Source organism: Mauremys reevesii, linkage group 3 (assembly GCF_016161935.1).
Source record: "Mauremys reevesii isolate NIE-2019 linkage group 3, ASM1616193v1, whole genome shotgun sequence".
In the NCBI taxonomy this organism is placed as follows: Eukaryota; Metazoa; Chordata; order Testudines; family Geoemydidae; genus Mauremys; species Mauremys reevesii.
The window spans coordinates 23,026,507-23,054,454 of record NC_052625.1 but is presented as its reverse complement, the minus strand read 5'-3'; the positions used below and the strand labels follow the sequence as shown (position 1 = coordinate 23,054,454).

The 27,948-nt window shown below is 43.5% G+C and overlaps 1 long non-coding RNA gene across 1 annotated transcript; it reads left to right on the top strand.

The window, feature by feature from the left end:
• The first annotated feature begins 65 nt into the window (after positions 1-65).
• On the top strand, positions 66-27,664 carry LOC120402215. The gene is made up of 4 exons (XR_005597066.1): positions 66-114; positions 12,847-12,948; positions 18,785-18,891; positions 27,568-27,664. It is a non-coding gene; the product is annotated as an uncharacterized LOC120402215 (long non-coding RNA).
• Positions 27,665-27,948: the final 284 nt, after the last annotated feature.

Sequence of the window (27,948 nt, the reverse complement as noted above, 5' to 3'; positions counted from 1 at the left end):
ATCACAGTCATCGCTGCAACAGCTAATTGTGACATCATGAGCGGCGGAATGTTGCTTCTGTTGAGGAATAAGCAGCAGGAGCTACTAAGCATGGGTCAGGCTGGCAGAATCTAGGTCCGTATCATTGCATTAGTGTTTAGAATTTATTGTACAGCATCAAATAGTTTTGAGAAAATGAAGATATGAAAATATTTCTAATATTATCACCTTCCAGTATGTTACATATCTCATGTACCAATCTGATCGTACTCACGCAATCTAAAATCCCATTGACATCAATGGGACCACTCATGTGAGTGAGGTGAGTTTACATGTACTTGAAGCCTTGGACTCTCTTAGAACACAACCCTAAAGACACTTGAAGAGTCTAATGAAGTTTTGCTTATTTCAGAAAGGCCTTATCCTGCAACATTTACTCATGTTGGTATCTACTCATGTGATAAAGCATGACTCATATAAGTGTTGCAGGATCCTGCCTTTAATTTTCAAATTCTGATATGTTCACTGGACACTTTATTAATGCAAAGAGAACAGTATCTATAGTAGCTGCATGATAGCATTAAAAATATAAATTACATTTGCTACATTCTCCCGGGAGAATTTCATCTCTAGAAAAATCATCTATTAGCTCAATAAGTTCTGAATGTATTGGTTTATATTTTCTCTTTCTTATTGTTAGTCAATTGGTGCAATACAATTACAAAAAAAAAGATTGTTCTAAACATGTAATTGTAAAGATGGCATGACTCTATACTATTTTCTGTCATTTATTTATAACTCTGGTGTATGCTCTAATGTGTAACATATGTACATTTATTTTAAATTCCCTTTTCAGTAAACTTTGATGAATAATTAGAAAAATATACTTATGAGAGTTTGTTATGGGACTAAACTAACCTAGACAGTACTGTACGATCAACTATTATGGCAGAAATGTTTTAAAAGTCTGTTCAGATGCTTACTTGGTAATGTTCAGGTTGGTCTTAGTGACAAATTACCCTTTTTCAATCCAGTCCTTTCTCTTCATCTGAAGTAGTGATCATCTCTCTCTCTGCTAAGTGCTTGGCAAAAATGTCCACCGTGCACAGTGTAAATTGCCACCTGGTGAAATTGTTCCAAGCCACTGTGTTAATTTGGTTAATTTTGTCTCAAGCTTTCAGTTCACAACCAGGGAGCAATGTCACACAGTATAAACTGTGCTTTTCTGTCACGCTGATGCAATTGATTTTTAAAAAAAATAATTAGGTTGTAATTCTAGTGATCTTGTATTGTTGTGTAATAAATCACAAGAGTCATTTTTATGAATATAAGTGATAACTGGTGTTGACACTACAATTACATAGCATACATATGGAACTCTGCATGTACATATATGTTAATGTGTGCAGCATGTGGCATGCCCATCTATACATTTACACTGTATAGAAATATGCACATATATGCCCAGGCAGTTTGAATTGAATATGACCATGAGATGGGAAACATGCTAATGTTTCCATAGAAGTCACTTAGAATTGAATACAAGATTATAGTATTTCGGTAGGTTATTTGAACCATCCTGTAGAATTTAATAGAGAATTATAGCCCTTGTGACAGACCCAGGCCAGTGGGGTACAGGAGTCTGGTAGAAGGCAAATATACTGGTCACTGGATGAGTAGTTTTCTGTTCCCTGAGTGACTAGAGCAGGGGCTGCACTAGAGTAATCAGGAACCTGCTAGAACCAATTAAGGCAGACAGGCTGATTAGATCACCTGCAGCCAATCAAGGCAGGCTAATCAGGGCACCTGGGTTTAAAAAGGAGCTCACTCCAGTCAGGGGAGGGAGGGGGAGGAGCCAGAGGAGAGGAAGTGTGTGTGAGGAGCTGGGAGCAAGAGGCACAAGGAGCTGAGAGTGAGAGGCTGTGCTGCTGGAGGACTAAGGAGTACAAGCGTTATCAGACACCAGGAGGAAGGTCCTGTGGTGAGGATAAAGAAGGTGTTTGGAGGAGGCCATGGGGAAGTAGCCCAGGGAGTTGAGGCTGTCATGCAGCTGTTACAGGAGGCACTATAGACAGCTGCAATCCACAGGGCCCTGGGATGGAACCCGGAGTAGAGGGCGGGCCTGGGTTCCCCCAAACCTCCCAACTCCTGATCAGACACAGGAGAAGTTGACCCAGACTCTGGGGAAGATCACTGAGGTGAGCAAATCTGCCAATAAGCGCAGGACCCACCAAGGTAGAGGAGGAACTTTGTCATACCCTGCTATAGTGTTCTATAGGATAGTGATTCAAAACACTTTTACAAAGGTATATTGTTCTCGTCTAACATTTTTGTGGAACCCCATTGCTTGCTTCCCTGTTAAATTCTATAGGATTTTCCATTTTCTATTTGCAGATGCAAAGTGGAACTTCATGGTTTGTTTACTTTAAAAAATATATAGGCGTACATTTTCAAAGTGATCTGTGGGGAATTATGCACATGAATTGTTTCCAACCAGTACCTACCCCAACACCACAATGTACCTCTGGACAGACCATGGTGGAATCAGAAAACTTCGCAGATAGATGCAGCAAACAGCGGTAGTGTGATGTAGCTCTTTGATGTGCTGAAAGAGAGCCATCAGACTTTGGGTTCAGTGATGCCTTAGAGATACTGGCTCATGGGTGGGGCACTGCCAAACTGCCCCATCCCAGGAGGAGCACAGCAAGCAGTCTCCCTTGTGAGAATGCCTCCCAGAATTCTGAGAGGTTATGTATCCACTACTGCACCCATTTAAACAGTAAAGCTTACTACCTCTCCATTCTGGGGCTGATCTTTGTGGAAATGGAGCTGTGGTCCTGCTTCTTTGCCCTGCTCCATTTAGGGTCATGCAGACCCTTGAAGCAGTAAAGGAGACAGAAGAACCCACACACCCCTGAGCACAGGGAGCAGAAATGCCACTGGCTGCGCAAATAGGGGAGGCTCACTTCCCCACAATGCACAGCCATGTAAGGGCCAGGCTAAACCTGGCTCTGTGGGTACAACCCAAATCTGTCTCATTTTGGTCTGTACCATGCACTCAGCCATAGTGACTACTCTCCAGCTACTCTGTGGTGCTGTGCATCCACCAGAATTTAGAAGCCCAGATCTCAGACCAGCAGTTAGGCCAGGTTCCAAACACATTGTTTCTATGAGGAAGCTCTGCACAGCGACTTGACAGGAATATGACATGTCTTTTTAAAGAATTCTAAAACCTTACATGGAAATTTTCCTGCATTTCTATCCTCCCCAAATGAGTTTCATTTTGGTTATTTCCAAAAAATGATTATTTTTGCTTCCGAATGCAGAAAAGAATAATCAGGTGCATGAGAACCAGCAATCGCCCTGCATGTGAGTGCTTTCTCTCTGGTGCTTTGTCATCTTCCATCCAGACAACACTTTCTGAGTTCCTTTGTTATCGTAGCCTGATAAATAAACAGCCCCAAAATTACAGAACTTATTATGGTAATTGAGTGAAGAAAACAGAATACAGACCCTTTCTCCCTATCTCTTAGATTGCCATTGCTAAAGATGCCTAAACCTGTGCTTCTCAAATGATATTGTAATATTAGCCTTCTTTCTTTTTTTTCCCTATTATTGTTTTCTGTCCGTCTCAAGCTGGGTGTCAGTTCATTTAGATTTACATCAAGTAGTAAATTAAAATAATCACTCAGCAAACACTCTCAGCTCAGTTTTCTCTTTCAGTCAGGAGTTGCGCGAGATGCTTGAAGCATTCAAGCAGAAAATATTGCTGTCTAGATATTTGTCCTCTGGGTGATAAAGGAGGCATTGTCTTGGGACCCACTCAGGCCTCGGAGCTGATAGTTGCTGTGCATCACAGCTGTGAAGTACGCTTTGTTATGTGTCTGAGGATTAGGGTTCAGGACCTTGTTTTTCTTGAAATACCAGACTGATCAGAGCTGCATATGTTCAGGGGAAAGCAGAGGTCGATGGTTCTCTGTCCACATTTTTACTAGATTATTCTTGGACAGAACTCTGGGAGAATACCCTGCAGCTTAAACCATCCCAAGAGTTTCTCATATTCTGCATTATAGCAGTCATGGAAAATGTTGTAGTTTATCTACATGTGTCTGAAACAAAAGACTACAGCATCTCAGAGTCTCAGGGCTGTGGACCAAAGCTGTAATGCGCTCAGTTATAAACCTGCCTCTTTGTGTTCCATTTACTGTACAACTACATACTTAGAAATAGAAATAATCCAATACAGATAATGTGCGGCCCTAAAGAAGGTGCAGTCAATCTACAGAGGAAGAGCTAACCTTAAAACAAGGGATGGAACTGATGTTTTAACTCACTGTGGGTTTTCTTCTGAACAGTCCATTTAAAAAAGAGGAACATTTATTTTAAGAAAGAAGAGAAAAAAATGTGTTTATTTTGACAAAAAGGATATTTTTGTCGGCAATCTTATTTGGTACCCCGTACGCTAGTCCTTCATAGAATCATAGAATCTCAGGGTTGGAAGGGACCTCAGGAGGTCATCTAGTCCAACCCCCTGCTCAAAGCAGGACCAAACCTAACTAAATCATTCAGTTATTCAGGTGAAACTCCCATTGAAGTCAGTGGGCATGCAGCCTGAGTAAGGACAGCAGGATCTGGCCAATAGTTATTTAGCCTTTCAAGCAGTCTGATCTTTGTGTCAGTACAATGTGGTAGTTTGCAAAACTGAAGGCTTTGGGCCAGACTCTCTCCTCACTTAAAACTTCAGTGAAATTAATTGGGTTACACTGATATAACTGAAAACTGAATTCAGCTCTCTCTTTGGGCATGTCTACACTTGCCATTTAAAGCAGAGAAAGTACCTTTTTTTGTGCAAAAAAATGGGAGCGTCTATACTTGCCAATGACTTTTTGGGGTGAAACGCAGAAGTTTCACCGCAAAAAGAAAACCACCTCCATGAGAGGCATAAAGCTCTTACCAGTGATGCTTTTGCGGTGATGTGCAAGTGAAGACACGTTCTTCCTGTTTACACAGCTTTTAGCCTCCTGGGGATATCCCACAGTGCCTAGGTGACCACTAGCAGCTCTGCTGCTCTGTTGCCAGGTAAACAAACGTCCACCCCTCCCTTTGTAAAGTCCAGGAACTTTGAAACGTCCCTTCCTGTTTTCTTGGCAAGTGCTCACTTATCTGGCCAGGTGACAGTGCCTGCTCCATGGAGCAAATGATCCCCAGCTTGGAGCAATGCTGACCTACTGGAGTGTATCAGTGTTTGGGGAGAGGAGACTGTGCAGGGACCCAGGATGCCCCGTGATCACCCCTCTCCTCCACTCCCCACAGGACCCGTGGTCAAACTGAAGAGAGCTGCATTGTGGGATAGCTGCCCTAGACTGCTGCTCTCATCCCTGATGAAAGTGCTGCTAATGTAAACACTCTCTGATGCCTGAGGAGTGAGTACTCAAACCAGAGCTTTACTTTGACAAGCCCCCTATCACCGGTGAAACCTTCAACGCAGAAACTCTGCAAGTGTAGACATACCCTCAGTAAATAAAGGTAACAAGGAGCCCAGTGGCATCTTAAAGACTGTGCACGTCTCTACGTGGACGCCTCCTCATGGTTGAAATGACAGACTGGACTTCTACATAGAATGCTTCCGCAGATGTGCACAGGCTGCAATTGTGAACAAACAGCATCACTTTCCCCATAACCTTAGTTGTACAGAACACAACGCCATCCACAGCCTCAGAAACCATTATAATCAAAGGGGCTGACAAAGGAGGTGCTGTGTCAAAATGAACAGTTGGATTCTGAACAGGAGTCTGCCAGGCAACTCTCCAACACCACATTCTACAGGCCACTGTCCTCCAATCCCACTGAGGAGTATCAAACAAACTACACCATCTGCTCAAGAAACTCCCTTCTATAGCACAGGAACAAATCTTCACAGATACACTCCTAGAGCCCTGACCAGGGGTATTCTATATGCTACCCAAGATCCCTAAACCTGGAAACCCTGGAAGCCCCATCATCTCAGGCATTGGCACTCTCACAGCAGGATTATCCTGCTATTTGAACACTCTCCTCAGACCCTATGCTAATAGCACTCCTAGCTATCTTCAAGACACCACTGACTTCCTGAGGAAACTACAATGCATTGGTGATCTTCCTGAAAACACCATCCTGGCCACCATGGACATAGAAGCTCTTTATACCAATATTCTACATGAGGATGGACTACAAGCTGTCAGGAACAGTGATAAGGACATGGCACAACTGGTGGCTGAACTTTGTGGCTTTGTCCTCATCCACAACCATTTCTGATTTGGGGACAACTTACACCTTTAAGTCAGCAGCACTGCTATGGGTACCCACATGGCCCCTCAGTATGCCAACATTTTTATGGCTGACTTAGAACAACGCTTCTTCCACTCTTGTCCGCTAGCACCCCTCCTCTACTTGCACTACATTGATGACATCTTCATCATATGGACCCCTGGGAAGATTCCACCTGGTTTTCAACAATTTCCACCCCACCATCAACCTCAGTCTGGACCAGTCCACACAAGAGATCCACTTCCTGGACACTACAGTGCAAATAAGTGATGGTCACATAAACACCATCCTATACCAGAAACCTACCAACTGCTATACTTACCTACATGCCTCCAGCTTCCATCCAGGACACATCACACGATCCATTGTCTACAGCCAAACCCTAAGATACAACCGAATTTGCTCCAATCCCTCAGACAGAGACAAACACCTACAAGGTCTTTATCAAGCATTCTTAAAACGACAATACCCACCTAGGGAAGTGAGGAAACAGACTGACAGAGCGAGATGGGTACCCAATAGTCACCTACTACAGGACAGGCCCAACAAGGAAAATAACAGAACACCACTGGCAATCATTTATAGCCCCCAGCTAAAACTACTCCAGCACATCATCAACGATCAACAATCTATCCTGGAAAATGATCCCTCACTCTCACAGACCTTGGCAGGCAGGCCAGTCCTCACTTACAGACAGCTCCCCAACCTGAAGCAAATACTCACCAGCAACTACACAGCACACCACAGAAACACTAACCCAGGAACCAATCCCTGTAACAAACCCCATTGCCTATTCTGTCTCCATATGTACTCTGGTGACTCTATCAGAGGACCCAACCATATGAGCCACACCATCAGGGGCTCATTCACCTGCACATCTACTAATGTGATATATGCCATCATGTGCCAGCAATGCCCCTCTGCCATGTACATTGTCCAAACCGGACAGTCTCTACATAAAAGAATAAATGGACACAAATCAGACATCAGGAATGGTAAAATACAAAAGCCAGTAGGCGAACATTTCAATCTCCCTGGATTACTGGAAAAAAGCTAATGTAGTGCCCATCTTTAAAAAAGGGAAGAAGGAAGATCCAGGGAACTACAGGCCAGTCAGTCTCACCTCAGTCCCTGGAAAAATCATGGAACAGGTCCTCAAGGAATCAATTCTGAACCACTTAAAGGAGGGGAAAGTGATCAGGAACAGTCAGCATGGATTCACCAAGGGCAAGTCATGCCTGACTAACCTAATTGCCTTCTATGATGAGAGAACTGGCTCTGTGGATGAGGGGAAAGCAGTGGATGTGCTATTTCTGGACTTTAGCAAAGCTTTTGATACAGTCTCCCACAGTATTCTTGCCAGCAAGTTAAAGAAGTCTGGGCTGGATGAATGGACGGTAAGGTGGATAGAAAACTGGCTAGATGCTTGGGCTCAACGGGTAGTGATCAATGGTTCCTTGTCTAGTTGGCAGCCGGTATCAAGTGGAGTGCCCCAAGGATCGGTGCTGGGGCCGGTTTTGTTCAATATCTTCATTAACGATCTGGAGGATGGTGTGGATTGCACCCTTAGCAAGTTTGCAGATGACAGTAAACTGGGAGGAGTGGTTGATACGCTGGAGGGTAGGGATAGGATACAGAGGGACGTAGACAAATTAGAGGATTGGGCCAAAAGAAATATGATGAGGTTCAACAAGGACAAGTGCAGAGTCCTGCACTTAGGACGGAAGAATCCCATGCACTGCTACAGACTAGGGACCGAGTGGCTGGGCAGCAGTTCTGCAGAAAAGGACCTAGGGGTTACAGTGGACGAAAAGCTGAATATGAGTCAACAGTGTGCCCTTGTTGCCAAGAAAGCTAATGGCATTTTTGGGTTGTATAAGTAGGAGCATTTCCAGCAGATCGAGGGATGTGATCATTCCCCTCTATTCAGCACTGGTGAGGCCTCATTTGGAGTACTGTGTCCAGTTTTGGGCCCCACACTACAAGAAGGATATGGATACATTGGAGAGAGTCCAGCGGAGGGCAACAAAAATGATTAGGGGGCTGGAGCACATGACTTATGAGGAAAGGCTGAGGGAACTGGGATTGTTTAGTCTGCAGAAGAGAAGAATGAGGGGGGATTTGATAGCTGCTTTCAGCTACCTGAAAGGGGGTTCCAAAGAGGATGGATCTAGACTGTTCTCAGTGGTAGAAGATGACAGAACAAGGAGTAATGGTTTCAAGTTGAAGAGGGGGGAGGTTTAGGTTGGACATTAGGAAAAACTTTTTCACTAGTAGGGTGGTGAAGAACTGGAATGGGTTTCCTAGGGAGGTGGTGGAATCTCCTTCCTTAGAGGTTTTTAAGGTCAGGCTTGACAAAGCCCTGGCTGGGATGATTTAGTTGGGTTTGGTCCTGCTTTGAGCAGGGGGTTGGACTAGATGACCTCCTGAGGTCCCTTCCAACCCTGAGATTCTATGATTCTATGATTCTATGACATTCTATAACAGATTTAAAAGTAGCCATCCTTCAACAAAAAAACCTTCAAAAACAGATGTCAAAGAGAAACTGCAGAGATACAATTCATTTGCAAATTTAACACCATTAGTTTGGGCTTGAATAGGGACTAAGAATGGCTGGTCACTACAAAAGCAATTTTCCCTCTCTTGGAATTGACACCTCCTCATCAATTATTAGGAGTGGACCACATCCACCCTGATTGAATTAGCCCTGTCAACATTGGTTTTCCACTTGCAAGGTAACTCCCTTCTCTTCATGTGTCAGTATATTTATGCCTGTATCTGTAATTTTCACTCCATGCATCTGAAGAAGTGAGGGGTTTTACCCCCAAAAGCTTATGGCCAAATAAATCTGTTAGTCTTTAAGGTGACACCAGACTCTTCTTTTTTTGTGTGTGTGGATATAAACTAACACAACTACCCCTCTGATACTAAATAAAAGTATAGTACCAAATTCAGCTCTCAGTGTCACCAGTGTATTCTGAATTAATCCCTATTAGAATGGGGCCCTGATCACTTACTAGGACCTCTAGGCACTACTGAAATATAAATAAATAAATACATAATTAATAATCAATTAATAATAACAATAATAAATAATTCCACTGCTTTCAGTGAAGTTATTCCAGATTCACACTGGTGTCAATGAGAACAAAATTTGGCCCATATAAATTATTTTGCCATATTATAACCCTTAAGGAATAGATTTCTTTATTTCTACTACCACATGATAAACAGCATTTGTTTTGCACTTCTGATCTCATCACTTGCCCACTAATTCATCTTTGCCAGGGCTAATTTTAACGTTCTCAAACCTCTTAACAAATTCAAAGAGCCACCTATATTTTTTTTATATCAACCCTGTCTCAAATGTTTCTTCTTTTCACCACAAATGTGAAATTTCACCCCAAAGTTGCCCTTTGCCTGAATCCCAGGACTGGAACTCTTCTCCTCCGAATGAGTGGAATAGTCTTTGCAATGCTGGCACCCTCCTCTGGAGCGGAAAGGCTCTGGAGGACATAGATATCAGTGAATTTTCTATGTTTAACTCTCACCTGGCCCCACCCTCTTATATTCCCTGAGCGCTGCTATACAGAGAACCCTCTGCTGGATTCGATCCCTGTGCTACATGTGGCCCCTCAAATCCTGCATCCTCTAGTGTAGCACCAGTACTTCTGCTAGTCATGCCTCTCCACCCACACGAACATGAAGCGTGTGTATACCTGAATACACTCTCAGGACATCACCTTAATAAAAGGGAGACACTTGGGCGATTTTAGAACTCTTGGGGACCCAGGAGGAACCATTGATTGGATCATTCCTCTGCTTTGGCTCCCCAGTGACAAAAGGGTATCATTATCCAGAACACTGATTTGAGTCCCTCAGCCAAAACTGGCCTGTGCAATAGTCACCCGAAGGCAGCTCTGGTGGAGTTTTCATCCCTGGTGTTGTTGAACTAACATTCTCCTACCCTATCGTCCCACATCCTGCCAATCTTTATCCTGTACACCGGACAGGGAATGTCCATGGAGCACAGCAGCATTGTCTGGCATGGAGAAGCCTACTTGTTGTTTGCTAGACTTTCTGCTGGTGTAATGCTTTGCTGCCTTCATGCATTTCAGCTGCCAGACATTGTATTGAGGCATTTGTCATGGAACAAATAGTAACAGCAAACATTTGACAGAATTACACAACAACTGGCTCTATCACTTAGGTTTATGGGCTTTTTTTCTCCTTTCACTCCTAGTAATGCTAACTGAGAATCAGATCCCAAAAGTTAAATCAGCTGGCCTGAGCATCTCACATAAAAATGTGTGCATTTGCACACCTATGTCAGAGAGCATGGTGACATTATGGAGGAAAATGGGTGTTTAAATATCTAATTACCAATCTGGGCATGGAGTCATGGAAATGGTCCACAGCATTGCTGAAAATGCACCTGCAAATGTAGGCAGGCAAATACATATGAAATTCTGTGCGTACAAGTGGGACCCTACATAGTGGGCCAACACTCAGCTTGGATTCAAACCATAGTATCTCTGAGTCTCTTGCCCTTGGTCCCCTACAGGAGCTACCACTCCCAGGCAATCTTACTGTTCCCAGCAGGAGTTCAGCTCACTCCCCGGGTCTTTCTAGTGCCCCTTTTACAGATTTACAGTTAACTTGTCTCTAACCCTCCAGGACCTTTGTTCATACCAAGCCTCGGACAAGGGAGTTTGAAGGAAAAGGTTAGCAACTGCTACAGGCTAAGATCCTCCTGTTACTGGTGCTCACTACCAGTCTCTAGCAGCTTCCCTGTTCCTGAGAAAACTCTCCCTTTGTGTCCAGTTCCACCCTTTTAACCTCCACTTCTCCAGGTGGTGCATGATCTGCAGGTGCAACTAATTGGCACTGCCTGAGTGCAGGAATGCTCCTTCGTCTTTCCATCAGAAGGATGGGGGCCTCTCCCATCAGACCGTACCCATTGAAAAGGTGGCCCAGAGAGTTCAAGCACAAGAGGGATGATCTCTAAAGGATGGTAACAAACAAAATGGGGCAACATGAAAGTATTAAGCAGGTAGGAGGAGAAAGGCTTTCCTTTGTGCTGTAAAGAGAATGGTTCTCCAAACCCTGATAATTGAAGTCGTACAAAGTTTACAACTTTCATAATAATTGTAAACATTCAGCATTACACACCAGTCAGCCATTTGGAATTCTGTATTGACATCTGATTTGATTGTCAAGATAGAAGCATTAGATTGGAAGTGATTGGGCCAGGGCCCATCTTTTTTGTTCTGAGTTTGTTCAGCACCTAACACGACAGGGTCCTAGTCCATGACTGCAGGTCCCAGGCACTACTGCAATACACATAATAAATAATAATAATAGTGAATCCAAGATATGTGACAAGATCAGAAACAAGTGTTCCTAATATCTGGAAACTTGGAGAACTGTGACTATGTTCTAGCATGATGGCCATGAATAAGATACACAACAGGATTGTTCTATTCCTTTTAGCTTACTACAGTCTAGACTGAGTACTAATGAGGAGTACCACAAAGGACTTTCTGCTGCACAGTATATTAACACATATCAGAGGTATACAGAATATTGCTAAAAAACCATATAGCTACATAGCCTGTGTGGGCTTTTTCGTTCCTTACAAACTCAAAACTTATCTAAAAATGCTACTGTGTTTTTCTGAGGTTTTTACATGTAAATGGTTTCTTTTCCCAGTGAAAATTAGCCCATTTTTGAGTGACAATATTCATTCCAAGCCAAAAGTATAGATAAAAAAGCAGACTTGGCCACAGCTGCTACCTGGAAATCCAGAGGCAGTTGTCTTCCTTATCATGTCATCTGCTACAAGTCAGCTGTAAACCATGGTGACCTGTGAGTAATGTGGCCATTCCAAGCATATGCTGCTACAACCTTCATACCACACCCCACCCCCACCATGTATCTCTTGCTTCCTGTCTCTGTAGGGTGTTGCAGTCCAATCTTTACTTCCTTCAGTTTCAGGCTGGGCGGTGGACCTGTCTCAGTGCCTCCCCCCAATTCAGAGTGTTTTCTTTAACTAATAGACATCTGTGGGACAGATTGTTTGCCACACTGTAGCCTCTTTGCTCCAATGCAAAGAGATCATAAACCTGGAGGATCTGGCTACCTGAGGATTCCTCTGATGTGGAAGAACACCCTGGGTGGAATAAAGCTGCTGCAACAACTCCTACATCACCCCTGCCATCCAGCTGCTCATGCTGAGGACATGGCAAAAACATCCCTGCATCCCAGCAATTCCTTGCTGCAAGAATGACCCCACTGGGCAGCAGGCAGCTGGATGTAACTTGGAACCACCCTTAAGATGCTCTGTTATTTTGAACATTAGACCTGGCCCCTAGGTGAAGGATTCACAAATGTGACAAAGTCCCTGCTTTCCCCCCCCACACACACACATAAACCTCAGTTATGCTAAGGGTATCTCAGCTGCAGCAGAGGATGTAGCCACTTTGGTGAGACTTTATTAAGACCATTTTTCCTCTATCAACAACACAAACATCCCTAAATGTCCTTTTTCCTGCTTCACAGGTGGTTTACAGCTGACTTACTACAGATGAAGTGTCAGGGAAGAAAATGTGCAGGTATTTGCTGTGGCCAAGTCTGCTCTATCGTCAACACAAGATGAGGAAGGTGAGATTATTTTTTCTCTTTGGATTCAGCCCTCATTCCAATCACCCCAACTTTATTACCTCAAGATTGGACAGTATCAAAGTGTTCTACATGGGGCTGTGCCTTACGACTATTCTGAAAGGTAAGATAATGCAGAATGTGCTGACTTCTGGTTAAGAAGAACCTTGGGAGCATGTCATACTAGTGCTCTGTCCCAGGCACTGACGGCCTATTCTTTTCTGTTGGCTATGATTTACAAACACCTAAATGCTTTGGTACCTGGCTGGAAGAATGACTGTCTTTCTCCCTGTAGGATGCCAGCACAACTGCGAACTGTGGAGCTGCTCAGTGGCAGGGCATTTTCCCTGTCTCCTGAGAGTCCATCCGCCTTTGGTCTGCGAGAACCCACAACTGCTGAACACTGGGGCTGTGACACATTCTCAGGATGTCCAGGACTGTGCGTCACAGTGTTACCCCCTACCTCAGTGAAAGAGAGACTTGTTAGTGCTAATCTGTGTGTCAGCTCCCTGACACTCACCATCAGTTAGCCATCCAGACAAACTCCGCAGGGGCTAGGACTCTGCCAGTCCTTACTTTGCCTTGCAAGTTAATACTTAGTGTACCCAGCCCCTGAACCCCTCAGAAACAACCCTCTATAGTGTCCAGCCACTGTCATGGACACTCTCAGTAATTACCAGGTTCGCTACTCCCAAGGGAATAATATACAAGCACTAGCTTGTTTGATTCAACTGAGCATCAGCTCCAAACTAATAAAACAGGCTGCACAAACAGTATAACATGGTTCTACTGAACTAAAACTTGATTCCTACAAGCTAACCTTGTCTAAAGCAATTTCTCACCTAAGTCCTTCCTAGCAGCATTTCAACCAAAGTTAATTGAGATCCTGTTTCCATGAGCTTAACCGCTTTGTCAGATTACCCCCTCAAGTGCAGGATAAAAGAGGGTCCTGGTGACTTCCTCTTAAACCTCACAGTCGATTTGTTTTTGTCCCCACAATCAGGATGACTCCGTGTGTTTTCCTTCCTGGGGTGCGGGTTCCAAGATGTTTCCAGTACTCTTGTTTGTTTCACTTCCTGCCCTCTACCCCTTATCCAACTTTTGGGGGGGGTTGACTTTCAAATTTAAATGGGAACTTCCTTTGTGTTTGGCTTTACAATACTTAATTTACATTAGTGACCTATGCAATGTTCTTGTAATCGTGTCGGTCCCAGGATATTAGAGAGACAAGGTGGATGAGGTAATATCTTTTAATGAACCAACTTCTGCTGGTGAGAGAGACAAGCACAGAGCTCTTCTTCAGGTCTGGGAAAGGTACTCTGAGTCCTCTGAGTAGCTCAAAAGCTTCTCTTTCTCACCAACAGTAATAGGTCCAATCATAAACCTAGACAGATAGGTAATTACACATCCCTTTGTCTGGCAAAGCCTGTTGTCAGGCCTGCATGGGAGACACAGATTCTAAACATATTATCAGTACATACGTACAACTTCTTAAATATCACCCATACATACATCACACTACGATTTAGAGGATCATCATGATGTACGTTTCCATTGGACACCTCACACAACACTCCTTAGGTAGATACTATGAAAGCAGTTTGTTAGGTGTAGTGAGTTTGTTAGGCCTAAAAGGAGTTGCTGTTACAGAACAGTGAACCTTTCGGCTGTGGGCATTTAGGGATTCTTAGGGTCACAGGGACACATTGTAAGACTCATCTGTTTTCTTGGTTTTTTTGGTGACATGCTGGGCTGAAGGATGCTGAGTAGTTGGAGGGGTTCTTCTTGTCCTTTGGATTGGTTTATATTGGGGCTGCTTGGGGTCAGCGGGGTTGGTTATCTTTAGATTTCTTTTGTGTATTTTAAGAGGTATACAAACACCTAGCGCCTAAGAGAAGTGGGTTTTTTTCTGAACACTCAAAGAAATAAAATAAACATATAGGCTTAGGTCCCAGTCCTGCCATGAGCTCCATAAGAGCAGACCCCTGCTGCTGCCTGAGCCCCATTGCTTTTACTGTAGCTCAGTGCTCATTGCAGGATCAGGGCTCTATGTTGTCATTTGAATCCTTAAACATTCAGTTTGACCATTTAACCATTGTCTTTAGTCCTATGTAGATTGTAACCTCCAGGGGACAGGGTCTGTGTCTTTCTCTATGCCTTGTACAACTCTGAGAATGCTGTTGGCATTTTGCAAACCATGAATAATACACCAGGACTTGCTCTTTCTTGTGCACTGACAAACCTGTTCCATTTTGGATTGAGGGAAATATGTACCGCTCGCTGCAGGTGTTGTCTAATTATTCCTCCCCTTCACACTTGCTCTCTTCTTCATTTTCAACATGCTTAATACCTACTCAGGTAACTGACAAACTGCTCCAGTTCCACACTAGAGGTGGAAATATTGAAGTCCTACAGTTCAAACATGGAGAGATACGTATAGCCCCCTTTTCATTCAAATCCCTCAAAAAAAATTCATCAGACTTGCTGCCCCTAATTTAGGGCAGAAAATACAGCACACAGTTAATATTTCAGAGGTTTGCCAATTCTGTGATGTCATAAGTACCAGTCATGAAAGGGGAGCCATGTGGCTTAGTGGATAAAAAAACCACTGGCTTTTCTCCTCTGAAAAGGCATTTCAAATCCAGCTTAAGGTTATAAATTAAATGAGTCCCTTAACCTCATCTAGGAAAGGTGATCTCTCCAGGTTGGAGCTGAGGTCACTGGCAGGTCACCGTGATGAAGCTTGTATTTGTTGGCTTGCATACACTTGCTTAATGGTATAAGCAGAGGAATTAAGGTCCAGGCCCTGGCAGAGTGCCAGAAAGCCAGACACAGCAGGCAGTAAGGTGTATCCAGATACACAGCTAGACATGTCCAGTGAAACAGAAATCCTGAGTCACTGGGCAGAAGAGCCACCCACTGGGTCAGATCAGTGCGCTGAAGGTGCTGCTTGTTGCTGCTGTCTTCTTGAATGATGTGTCCAATACTGACAAAGTCATTGTCTGCTTGCAAAGGGTATCGTCATAAGGACTTGCTGGATTTTAGGCCAACCATTCCCCTCGGATCGTGTTCTCAGATCTACGGTTCACTTCCCATTGCCTTAACAGTGCATATCTGTTGTCACACTCTTACGCTGGACCCCAGCTAGTGCACACTGCTGTTTGAATGTTCACGTTGCTCTCGTTTCTTTCCTTACCCTCATGCATTGGCACCAATAGGATGCAGGGGTGCTGGAACAATTTGTATAATGGGGGTGCTGAGAGCCATTGAACCAAACTGTAAACCCTGTATATAATGGAAACCACTGCAGCACCCCCACACCCCTAGTTCCAGCACCTATGATAGGATGTATCCCTCAGTGATTAGATGCCCACTCACTGATCCTTGTCAATCACGACTGCTCACTTCAAATTAAGCGTAAAAATATAAACAAGGAGGAAAATCCCTCTGTGAAGGTTGGTGTTAATGCTGCTGGCAGCTTTGTAGTCACTGGGTGCACTACAGACTCACAACCCCACCTCCACCTCCACCCCCACCCCACCCCCAATCATCCCTCAGAGTCTGGAAGTGACATTTTTTGAGGTTTTCAGTTTGGATCCTGAGTTGGCTTCCAGGATGTGTTGCCATCCTGTCACCTGAAGGAACAGACTGGAACATTCAGAGAGGTGCATTTACACTGAGCAGAGTTTGATGTGCAACAACCAACAGAAGTCTGGTTAATGGTCTATTTCACTACCATGCCCTAAAGAATATTAAGAGTAAGGGGAGTTCCACCAGTCTCACACCAAAGAGCTAATATTCAACTGTGAAGATCCTGTATGATTAGTTTCCATTTTACCAATATAAGTTCAAAGCATTTAAATGACTTTGCAGGCTGGCAAATTATTTCATTTTCAATAATTCCTTAATTCTTCAGCTGAAGAATTTGAGTCTGGGCAGAGAGGAATTTGAAAGGAGTGTGACTCTTAAACAAAACACCTGTCTTTCATTCAAGGCTAAATTGACAAGCAATAATTTAGTTGTCTAAATGCAGGGCTTTCAGGATTTCAGGCTGCATAAATGTCAAAAAACATAAAGATGCATGGGTAAGGTTCAAAGGTAGGCTACAATGTAGGCAAATATACAGAGGAACTTCAATTATTCAAACACTGATAACTCTCTGTTAGCTGAAGGTTGAATGTGTTTTCCACTCAAAATGTGATTTCAGTTTATAAAGTTTTCTGAAAAAAATCAATGTGCTGGATTCCCAAAGTCTTTGTCCTGCAGGCTTTGTGAACTCTGGACTATTTTCTCTGAAGAGTTTGCCCTTTGTTATCCCAGTGAACTTGGTGTCACCTGTTACATTTGGGTTAGGGTAATGAAGTAAATAAATCATGATTTTCATCTTTTGTCTTAATGCCACCCTTGCATACTTTATCGTTAGAGATCTCTAGCTGTATGCAGAGTGCATGTATGATGAAAGGGAATTCGCTTAATGCATTGGGAGAGGTTTATATTTGGGGATATTGTGTCTTCTAACTAAAGAACCTCTTAACCACTTAGCACAATTCAACATCTGGTGGCTGGAATCAGTGAGCCAAATTCTGCCTTTAGTTACATCCTTGCAACTTCTTGGACTTTCAGCTACTTTCTGAGGGTACCCACTTTCTGTACCTCTGGAACATTACTGCCACTCTGACTCACATCAGGGCCCTCAGGGTAATCTGGCCATATATTTTACTGAATCCAGGCCAAAATACTTTCCTGTGTGTCCCAATTTGACATTATTTTATCTTCAAGAGGGAAGCAGCTAATATTTGCTAGATCAGTACAAGCTATAGAACTAGGACCCTGCCTGGGTTATAGGGAGTTCAGTAAAAGAGTGGAGGGTGCAGACAAAACTGGCTTGCAGTAGTGTGCTTGAAGCGTCTTTCCACACATCTTTCCCATCTTCTCCCACACCTGAGTCATGACTCCCACTCCAATTCCTTCCCCCTGACATCTTCCTCCCTTGCTTTGTAACACCAGAACCTACCCTCTCTCTTCTCCTGTCCATGACAAACAAACAATGCAGGGAATCACTTTCCTTCTCCCAAAACCCCTGTTGGACGGCAAGATACCATCAAGTGTTCTCATTCCTTACTCTCCCAAGGTGGCAAAGCTGAGATGGCACAAGATGGTGCATTTTGCTTCACGTCCTCTCCCATAGTTAGGTCTCCAGGGGAGAGGATGTGAAAGTGCCGGACATGGCGGTCAGATCTTCCTACAGAGAGGGAGCTGGATTGCGCCAATCTGTGCAATGGTCACTTTTTAAAATCCCATTCACGAGCCGCAGAATGGGAGAAGGGCCATGACTGCTGCTCTGCAGCTAATCTGCAATGGTGCATGCCTGAGGTGACCCAGGCCTCTGGGCCAGTAACTGGGCCGCAACTGGGCAGTGCAGGGGCAGTGCTGTTCCCTTGGGGAACTTCTGGCCAAGCCAGACCAGCTATACTGCTGGTTCCCTCTCTCCCAACAGCGTCCTTTCAGCCATATGCAGACACAAATATACAGTGTTGTCAACTCTAGCCAATGAATCTAATCAAGAGTAGCCTAGTTCTAGACCCCGCTTGTGATGACAAGAAGCTGTAACCCTCACTGGATTTTCAGCCTTTCTCTGATGAGAAGAGCCTCCTGGAGGGGGAAGCTCTGTGAACATGGCTGCTGCAGGAGGCAGACAGAGCCCTCCCCCTCCCTTCAGGAGCAAAGAGGAGTTTTGGGTAAAGGGAGCAGAAAGAGCCCAACAGCTTGGGGCTCCTCCTCTCCCTTCCAGTTAAAAATGGGTTGGCCCTTCTCTGCTTCTGCCCCCTCCCCTCTGCAGCCATGCGGTTCCAGGCCTGAGACGGGAAAGAGGAGGATCCTGCTGCAGCTGGCTCCCAGGCATGGAGGTGTGGGTTGAAGAACCTTGGAGCTGCGGGAGGATCAGAGGTGAGATCCAGAGCACAGGAGAAATGTGCGGCTGTGGGGCAAAGCTAATGTGGGGTCCAGAGGATGCATAATTAGTTCCTGGGCTGAGAGTTGGGAAATTTCTGGAGGGACACAGAATTAATTAGAATTTGGGGGTTTGGGAGGAAGCAGGGAGGTTGTCAAAACTAATTCTAACACTCATATCAGGGGCAGGCTGGGGGAGTTAAACAATCAGAAGATAAGTCTATCTATCTATCTATCTATCTATCTATCTATCTATCTATCTATCTATCAATTTGGGGGCCACTCTCATGGGGGGTGGGGGTTGACTAATGACTTTTGGGGCTGGCAATGCTGAAAAATTCAAAAAGAAACGTACCTGGCCTGCTTTTCAGTCTGAAAACCTTTGATGGGGAAAACTCCTCTTATTCAAATGACTATATTTTGAACAAACATAATGGTGAGTCATGGGGGCAGATTGTCCAGCAGTGGGTGAAAAGCCATTGGAGGGGATTTTAGCATTTAACTCCACATGGAACCCACATGGGCCTTGCCCCGAGTGGTCCTGTCAGCCACCACCAGCTGCAGAAAAGCCACCAACAAATCTGACAGAGGCTGGGGATCCATGAGAGGCCAGGCCCATGCACAAGAGGGCTATGTAGTATATTTCCCGTATCCTCTTTGGTAGTGTGTTTCTACTGAAGCCATTCTACCAATGACTTCCCCTTGCCCCCAACGGCCCCTGGGAAAGCTAATACTATATGAATATTCTGGGTAACTTCTGCCTCTCCCTTCCCCTGACCCTTGCCTGCATGGACTGGTCCATCAGAGAGAGCTACATAACATGTAAGGGAGACAGAACTGCAAAGACACCTGAGCTCCCTTTTCACATGGTGGGCAGATCTAGAGGAAATAAGGTGGCCCAGTGTCATCAGTTTTTGTGATTATGAATATGCAGAAGCATGAATGGGAATATTTAATTGGGAATCTTACAATTTTTAAAAAATTCCCTCCCCCATGTAATATTCCTACAAAAACAGAATTTTCAACCTAAATTACAGAAGGCAGACATGAAAAATTGTACTCAAATAATTTCAAAGTCTTAGGTGTCCCCTGGTGACCAAAAAGAAAACAAAACAAATCATTTAAGGTTGCATTTTAATTGAATTATGCAATTACATTAATTTAAACATTAGTAAACAGATGCAATTTTGTGTAATGCTTTAAATTAAGTTTCTCACATATGCATTTAATTGAAATGTATTGAGATAGTTATTTATGTTAATAAAATAATTAAAAGCAGTTATTTAAGACTAACTACAAAATAGCTGTGTAACTACCTATATTAATAAGACAGTTAGTTAAAGGATAATGTCTATTGCTTTATAGTGTAATTGCAATAAACAGCTGCTGAGTTAGATTAAGAGCCAAAGTGAAACTAAAGTGTTTTAGCAATCTCAAAAGCTATTTGTTTGTAAGTATACTACAAAGCAATAGAGATTATTTCTATTATACAACTCTATAGCATAAACATTAAAATATGATTTTCCTAAGTGCTTTGATTCCTTTCTCTCAGATTTTCCACCTACACAACAAGAGAGGGCAAGGCTAGAATCAGTGGGGAATGGCTTGTGCGGAGAAGGACATGTATGAGAGAGTGTTTATAGGGTGATTTACTGTCCTAATTTATAGCTATGCATTACTGTTGACTTCAATGAGACTGTGTGTGGATGTAAGTCAGGGCACAAACTGTGTTAACCAGTTGTATTTTTAGGGTTTCATCATTCAAAAAATCTTGTTTGATATTTTTTTGTTAGAAAAAGCTCTTCCTTGGCCTCAGATCAACCTACCAGATTTTAGGCTAATGTGACTTTTTTGTGGAAGTGGGCAGGGGAGAGTCAAGCTTATAACAGAAACTCATCAGCAGCCTTGTTTAGGAAGTGGCTGCTGCCATTATATAATTAACACACAAAGAAGAGATACTTTCTGGTCCTTACGCTATGGCATTTTATGGCTGTATGTCATAGTGAATACACAGAACTCAGACATTAGGTTGTGGTAAGTAAGCAAATGACAACACTGTGTATTTATTTGTATTGCAGTTGTGATTTACAGGCTCCGAGTTGGCACCCATTGTGGTAGGCACTCTACATACATCCAATGAAAAAGATGTTCCATGCACCAATGACCAGAAAGACTGATTCAAATATTCTTTTAAATGCAGGTCTTAGATCCTGCAAGTCAATGGAACTAAGAAAGAGTTGCAGGAATGGGCCTTTATATATAATATTTATGCCACCTTAGGATTCTGCAGGTTTTGTGGGGAGTGGGGAACGGTGTTCTTAATTGTTTAATTACACTTGTTCAGTTGTGTTTGAATAAATATTCTAAAGTTTATCGTTTTACAAAACTAAGGAGCCCTTACAAAGTAAATGGTTATTAAAGTGCTTTTATTGCCTTTATTGCTCCTTATGATTACAGCTTTCTTCCCACTTCAAGTGGTTTAACTTTCTATGTGACCATACTGAAAGAACTAAACTATTGAATTAAAAAAGTGCCGTGAAACAAAGTCAGACAAAGATTTCATAATGGAGGTTTTACATGGCTCGTGATTTTGTTATATATCGATGAATTGTGAACGGGCAAGACAAACAAGGCAAGGTGTAAAACAAACAAACAACACTAAATGACCTATAAATCAGTGGAGTTCAGCTTCAGAAGACCTTCATGGAGCCCCAAATGAAAAGAGCAAGCATCCAGCATGTAAAGTGCAGCATTTTTCACAGCACCAGAGATGTTCAGTGGGCTGTCTGGATGCCCCAGGCATGGTCATTCATGGCACAGCAAACCATGTCACATCTGAACCTGTTAAGCTAGCTCCAGAGGCAGCATGGATGGCGTAATCCAAGTAGCCATTCATCTGGTCTGATGATGATGTAGGAGTTCCTGGTAGTTGCAGAGGATTTCTCCCATTCTGTCTGCCACAGTGAGTTGATGGCATTATCATCTGGATGGAAGGTATGCAGCGCTGTCCAGGGTACGTCTACACTACGGGACTATTCCGAATTTGCATAAACCGGTTTTGTAAAACAGATTTTATAAAAATCGAAAGTGCGCCACACAACAAACACAAAATCGGTGTGGTGTCGTGGTCCATGGTCCGTCGATTTCTGATTTCTTTTCTGTGGCTGTGGGGGTCCCTAGCTATCCCCTATTCCCCCCTCCCCCCCCCCTTCCTTGGAACTTCGGGAGATCCCCCAGGTTGAGATGGGGCAAAAATCGGGCAAAATCATTGTCGCTGGTGGTTCTGGTCAGTCTGTCCTCTTCAAGCCTTTGCGGCCTTTTTCCCTTTTTCCCTGGATTTTTCCTGGGCATGCCAACCATGCCACTTGTTGGCAAATTTGTGACTGCTTGTGTTTTGTACTACTCACACTCTAGATGATTGCGATTCAGCACAGCAGCAGAAAGCAGCTTTTTTTTTTTTTTTTGAGCAGATTGAGACAGCAGAGATGGCACCATCCATAAATTGCCATAACCTTCCATTGGAACTGACTGAGAGGATGATCAACCACTAGTTTGTCCTTTGTACCATTTGCTACCATTGCTGCCATCAATCAGCCAGTGCAAAAGCTTGTAGCCACAGCTTCCATCATTTCATCGTTTTGTGTGCTGTTGGCTGCTGTCCTGGCCCCTGGCCGAGTGCAAAGCAAAGGGCTAAAAAAGGAATCAATCCAATCCACTCCTTTCCTATCTAAAAATAGAATCTAATAATAGAATCTGTGCTGTATAGCTAGGAAAGTGTGCTAAAAAACCAGACCCACCTGTGCCAGAATCAGAAATTATCTGTATGCTATTCACAGAAATTATCTGTCCTGTGTAACCCACCCCTGCTCTTCTTCTTCTTTTCAGCTCTTTTGGCCCTTGTGTGTGTTGTTCCCCCTTGTGTGTGGAATAAATAAGACACACTGACTGAAGAGACACACTGAGTACAGTGAAAGCTGCTATGATAGTCCAGACAGGACATTAATGAGTGACAGGACAGGCAGCATGCACATGTGTAGGAGAGAAAGCCAGCATCCCCTTTTACCCAGGGGAGGGGTTGGGGGCTTTTGGAGCTGAGGAAGGGTTGCTATGATGCCCCTGTTGCCATGCTGATGGATGGTAGCCAACTAAAATTATCCATCCATCCATCCAAAAAAAAGAAAAAAATAGGGCTAATAGGCTGATGACGACCAGTCCTTTGTCCCATCAGCTGAAGCTGATCATGAGGATGATTGAGATGATTTTGAGATGATGATGGATTGATGATGATGATGATGCCGATCATGATGGCGAGATATCATGCCCGCATATGCTGCAAAAGATGTTCTCTTGTGAGCGTTCACTGCTGCACTATCGTGCAGCATTCCAGCATTAAGATAGATTGTTGTAAAAGAAGAGTGGGTGGGTGGGTTTTACTTTTCTCTGGGGGGGGGTGGGGGTGTGGTGATGATTGCCAAGCTATGCCCTGACCAGCTTGCCAAGCTGTTTGAGAGAAGAATTTTGGAGAGCAACAGCCAAGAATGCAAACACTTTCAGAGGCTGCAGGAACTGTGGGATCCTTGGCTTTCCCAGTCCATCCCTTCAGTTTTTTGTTCCTTTGGCTTTCCGTTACCAGCTTTTGGCGTCTGTGCTATGGAGTCTGTCTGGTCTGGTTAAAAATGATATTCTGTTTTTCTGCCTCTAGCGCGATCACATCGCATGGTCCATGCGGCTCCTCTTTTTTCGATGATCCGATCACATCCATGCATTGATGGAGCTTTTTTTGTTGATTTCCGACTGCATCGCCACCCACGCCTGTTCGGAAACGCTCCTGCAAAAAAATGATATTATTCAGTTCGGCTTTCCTTTTTACCTTTCCTTGTCACTGCGGTCGGTCAGGGTCACTCAGATGCACGCGTGGATAGCTCGTGGACTGCAATAGCTCCGGAGGCCGCGATGATCAGCCGCCACTACAATCCGATATACGATAATACCCCCACACTCCTCTAATAAGGATCGTTAGGGGTGTTTAGAGCCATTAAAATAAAGAGCCATTAAAAGCGAAGGTTGGTTTTTAAAAATTGTAATTTGCAGCCTGCATAAATTTTTTTAGCGTTAAGTTTAAACGGCCCAGATAGGATTTCTGCTATGCAGTCAGTGGCAGGATGCTTCCCATAAATCCCTGAACAGTGGCAAATGTGGTGTCTGTTGGTGATCAGTTTGTTGGCTGCTTTCAGACACTGGATGTTAGGTTGAGGAATATTGCCAAGGCCTGGTATCCATACAAGTTTTGTTGGCTTCAACATGCCTGTGGCAATTGTCATGGTGTAATTAAGCTGTGTGTCCCTTAGTCTAGTGTGGGCACAGTATTTGCCAACTGAATAGCAGAGAGTGAGTCACAAACTACAGGTGGACCCTACCAGCTTTTTAGGAGACCATTTCTGCTCTTAATCAATTGGGCTACTTTAGTGAGATGGTATTTGTATGATCTATGGTAACCTGTGGCCTAGATACACCAGTTTTGGATCATGTTCCAAGTGTTGATCATTCAAAAAGATGTTAAGTTCAAACTGGTTCTGAGCATGATATAAGTTGAAGTATGTTGATACAGTCTTTGATGTACACTGTACTTATGTTCAGTCTCCATTTCTTGCAATAGTCACCAGATCACAATTCAGATTCTCATAAATCTTTTGAAAGCCACGGTCCCTTCAGCCAAGCAAATATTATCATCAAACATGGACTGCCTGGAGATGGTGTTTGGTGGGTTATTGGTAACTAAATTAAATAAAGTTGGTACCAGCACCACGCTTTGCCGGAGTCTGTTTTTGTGGAATTTCCAAGTGCTGTTTTTGTGGCCCAGAGATACCTGAAAATATCTACCCATTAGCATCAGCTCAGTTACCATGGCAGCTCATCAAGGAAGCACTCTTGACATCTTGTACAGCAGACCAGTGTGCCGGATGGTGTCATAAGCTGCTGCAAGGTCAAAAAAGCTAGCTCCAGTTTTCTTCTTCTTTTGAAATCATTCTCAATGTACATAGTAGGTGCTAGCATTTGGTTGCAGGTGCTTTGATTTGGTCAGAAACCTTCCTGATCACCACTCAAAAGTTGTTCTGTCATGGGCATAAGTCCTCTGGAAGATCATCCACTCCAGGAGTTTGTAGCTATAAATCAGGAGTGATATTGGAGTATAGCTGGTTGCTAAAGAGTTATCTTTACCTGGCATTAATGAAGCTATTACCTTAGCTCTTCACCCTATCTTATATATCATATTCTCCTATATAATATGGGACATGAAGATAGGCAACTGGCATTTCTTCATAGAATATCAGGGTTAGAAGAGACCTTAGGAAGGCATGTAGTCCCACCCTCTGCTCAAAGCAGGACTAATCTCCAGACAGATTTTTGTCCTAGATCCCTAAATGGCCGTTTTAAGGATTGAACTTATAACCTTGAGTTTAAGAGGCCAATGCTAAAACCACTGAGCTATCCCTTCCCCAAAAATTTAGGGTTTCTCTTTTAATTATTATTGTAAGTGAACTATGGTCACAAAGGTGTCACTGTAATACCACTAGACACAGATGGACCAATCTGCAGAACAGCTACAGCACGAGGTGTGCAGAGACCGTGTCAGCTCCCTACACTACCCTTCAACTCAGACCTGAAGGGACCTCTCCTCTAGGAGCAAGTGGGCAGGTCCTTCACAAGATGTTGTAGTAGTTCCGGCAATAAATTGTCATGGCCACAGGCTTTTCCTGTTTTCACTGATGTCAGCACCTTTTCTGTTTCTTAGAGAATGGTAGGAAGTTTTCATATTGGTCAGACACTAGAGATGCATTGTTGCCATTTATTTTTGATTGAATCTTGAAAATGTTTATTTTTTTCTGCTTTAGCAATGTTGGTCAGCTGTGCCGCAAAACTGGAGGGACTGTCTGTTGCCATGTATCTGGTGGATTTTGTGCTGCATCTAATGAGTGTACATGTTTTCCTGCTAGATATTGACATGTCCATTTCTGAAATTGCTTTTCTCCCAGCCTTCTATTTGGGCTACATTCAGGCTCTCTGGAAGGTGGTTGGCTATTTCTGGATCTCGGTGGGTTTTTGTACTGTTTAAAGAGCTCTGCAGATTCCTCACCCAGATATGGTACAAAGGCTTTTTGGCAGCCATATCAGATGGACTTATAGGTGGCCTTAAAGATTGCTTTGTGTAAACCTTGAATATGCTTAATCTATTGAGATGTTATATGGAGTACAGACTATATATTGGCCAATGTGCTTAGTGTAATTGTTCCACTTCGGTTAGAAGTCATGATAGGTATGGTAGCCCCTATTTGGATGGGGTGATGCTGGTTGTGGAGAAAATTTCCAAGGACCCTGCAGATGACTGCTGTGGGGAGGTGTCCAACAGAAATAACCCAGCTGAGGCCAGGAGACTACCCCTAGTTCCAGTGAGCAGAGTGAAAACTAGCTGTTTGCTTAGAGTCATGAAGAAGGTGTAATTCATTGAAGGCAGCCCAACCTGCTAGGGCTATTCCACTTTGATCAGATTCTTTTTAGTCCAGATGTTATGGTGGCTATTAAAGTCTCTAGCATAGATGGCAGGATGCTGGGGTGATGGTAGAGCCGGAACAGGCCATCATTGGTTAGGGGGCCCATACACATTAGCCACTTCAAACTGACTGATCCTCATGATGTCGCCGTAGTCAGATGTAGATGGTAAACGCTGCACATCTGCTCAATTTGATCTTACATAAGTGACCCAGCCATATTTTTCATGCAAACTGTAGTCTATGAGGTTGAAACCAGAGATTATGAATTGACAGGCAAGAAAGGACTTTGTGTGAGTTTGCTGAAGGCAGATGACGGTAATGTTGAGTCGGGAAGCAATGTTTTTGAGAACACAGGCTCTGTGGCTGATGGGCCCTTGACATTCAGCTGTAGTTCCCCGAGAGAAGAGCCAACATTTGTGCCATTTCCTTGTCCAGGTCCACAGTCATTGGGATCCAATAGATTTGGTTCACTGGTGGCAGTTTTGGTTTCCCTTGAAGGGTAATCACAGGGTACATGATAAGAATACAGCTACATTGTAACTGCCTCATACCTGCATTGTTTTGTTATGAATGTGAAACACAGCCAAGATTCACAAATCTGAAGCAAGGGTTGTGCAAGCACAGAGTTTCACATTGACCTTTGACCTGGCACCTGCTGCTTCTCCTGTAGGTACTAGGGAGGGACTTTTGTCCCAAAAATCATGCAGTTTTATATTTTCTGTTGTTAAGGAAACAGATGTAAGGGTGGCTCTGAAGTGTGTGTGTGTGCATGTGTGTAATTCACCAGTTCAGATTATGGCTGTTAGTCTCCCAAACTAATTATTTTCAGTGGTTGGGATCCAGCACTGGGCAAGCTCCAGTCTCACTGCTTCTACATCAGGCTTAGGCAACTGGCAGAAAAGCCCACCCAGTGACTAGCCTTGTTAAACTTCCAGGGCTTTCAGGCCTTGCTGACTCTGCCCTGGGGAAAACCTGTGTAACAATGGATAAAAGACTTTGGCCTCCCAGCTTACTTACAAAGAATCCTCTTCACTCATCCTCTTAGTGAGAAATCCAGTTGAATGCTTTTTTGAAATCTTTCAAATTTTAAAAATAAAATAAATCTTCTTACTCCATTCCCCAGTGAGTCTCCTGACTGTACTGCCATGTTGTTGTGCACTTCAGGTCCTTTACATCAGAGAAGTCAATTGAGAGGATGCCTTTATTCCTGTGGCTCCAGGCAAGTACATGGCAAATAAGATATTAACTTCTTTGTGTTCCTTGAAAATATTTAAAAAAAAAAAGAAAGAAGAAGGGCAAATTAACGTGTGTTTAAATAATTTGGTAGCAAATTGTTCACAAGTTTCTAATCACCACACACTAACTTCATTTGTAGCAATTTTGGGAGAGGATAAGTTTGGAAATAGGGAGGATTGTTCCAGCTGGAGACAGGGAAATATTTCTGTGTGTATGTTGGTGTTAGTGAGTTTCACATTGTCATGTGTGATGCCAAAAGAAGGTTCAC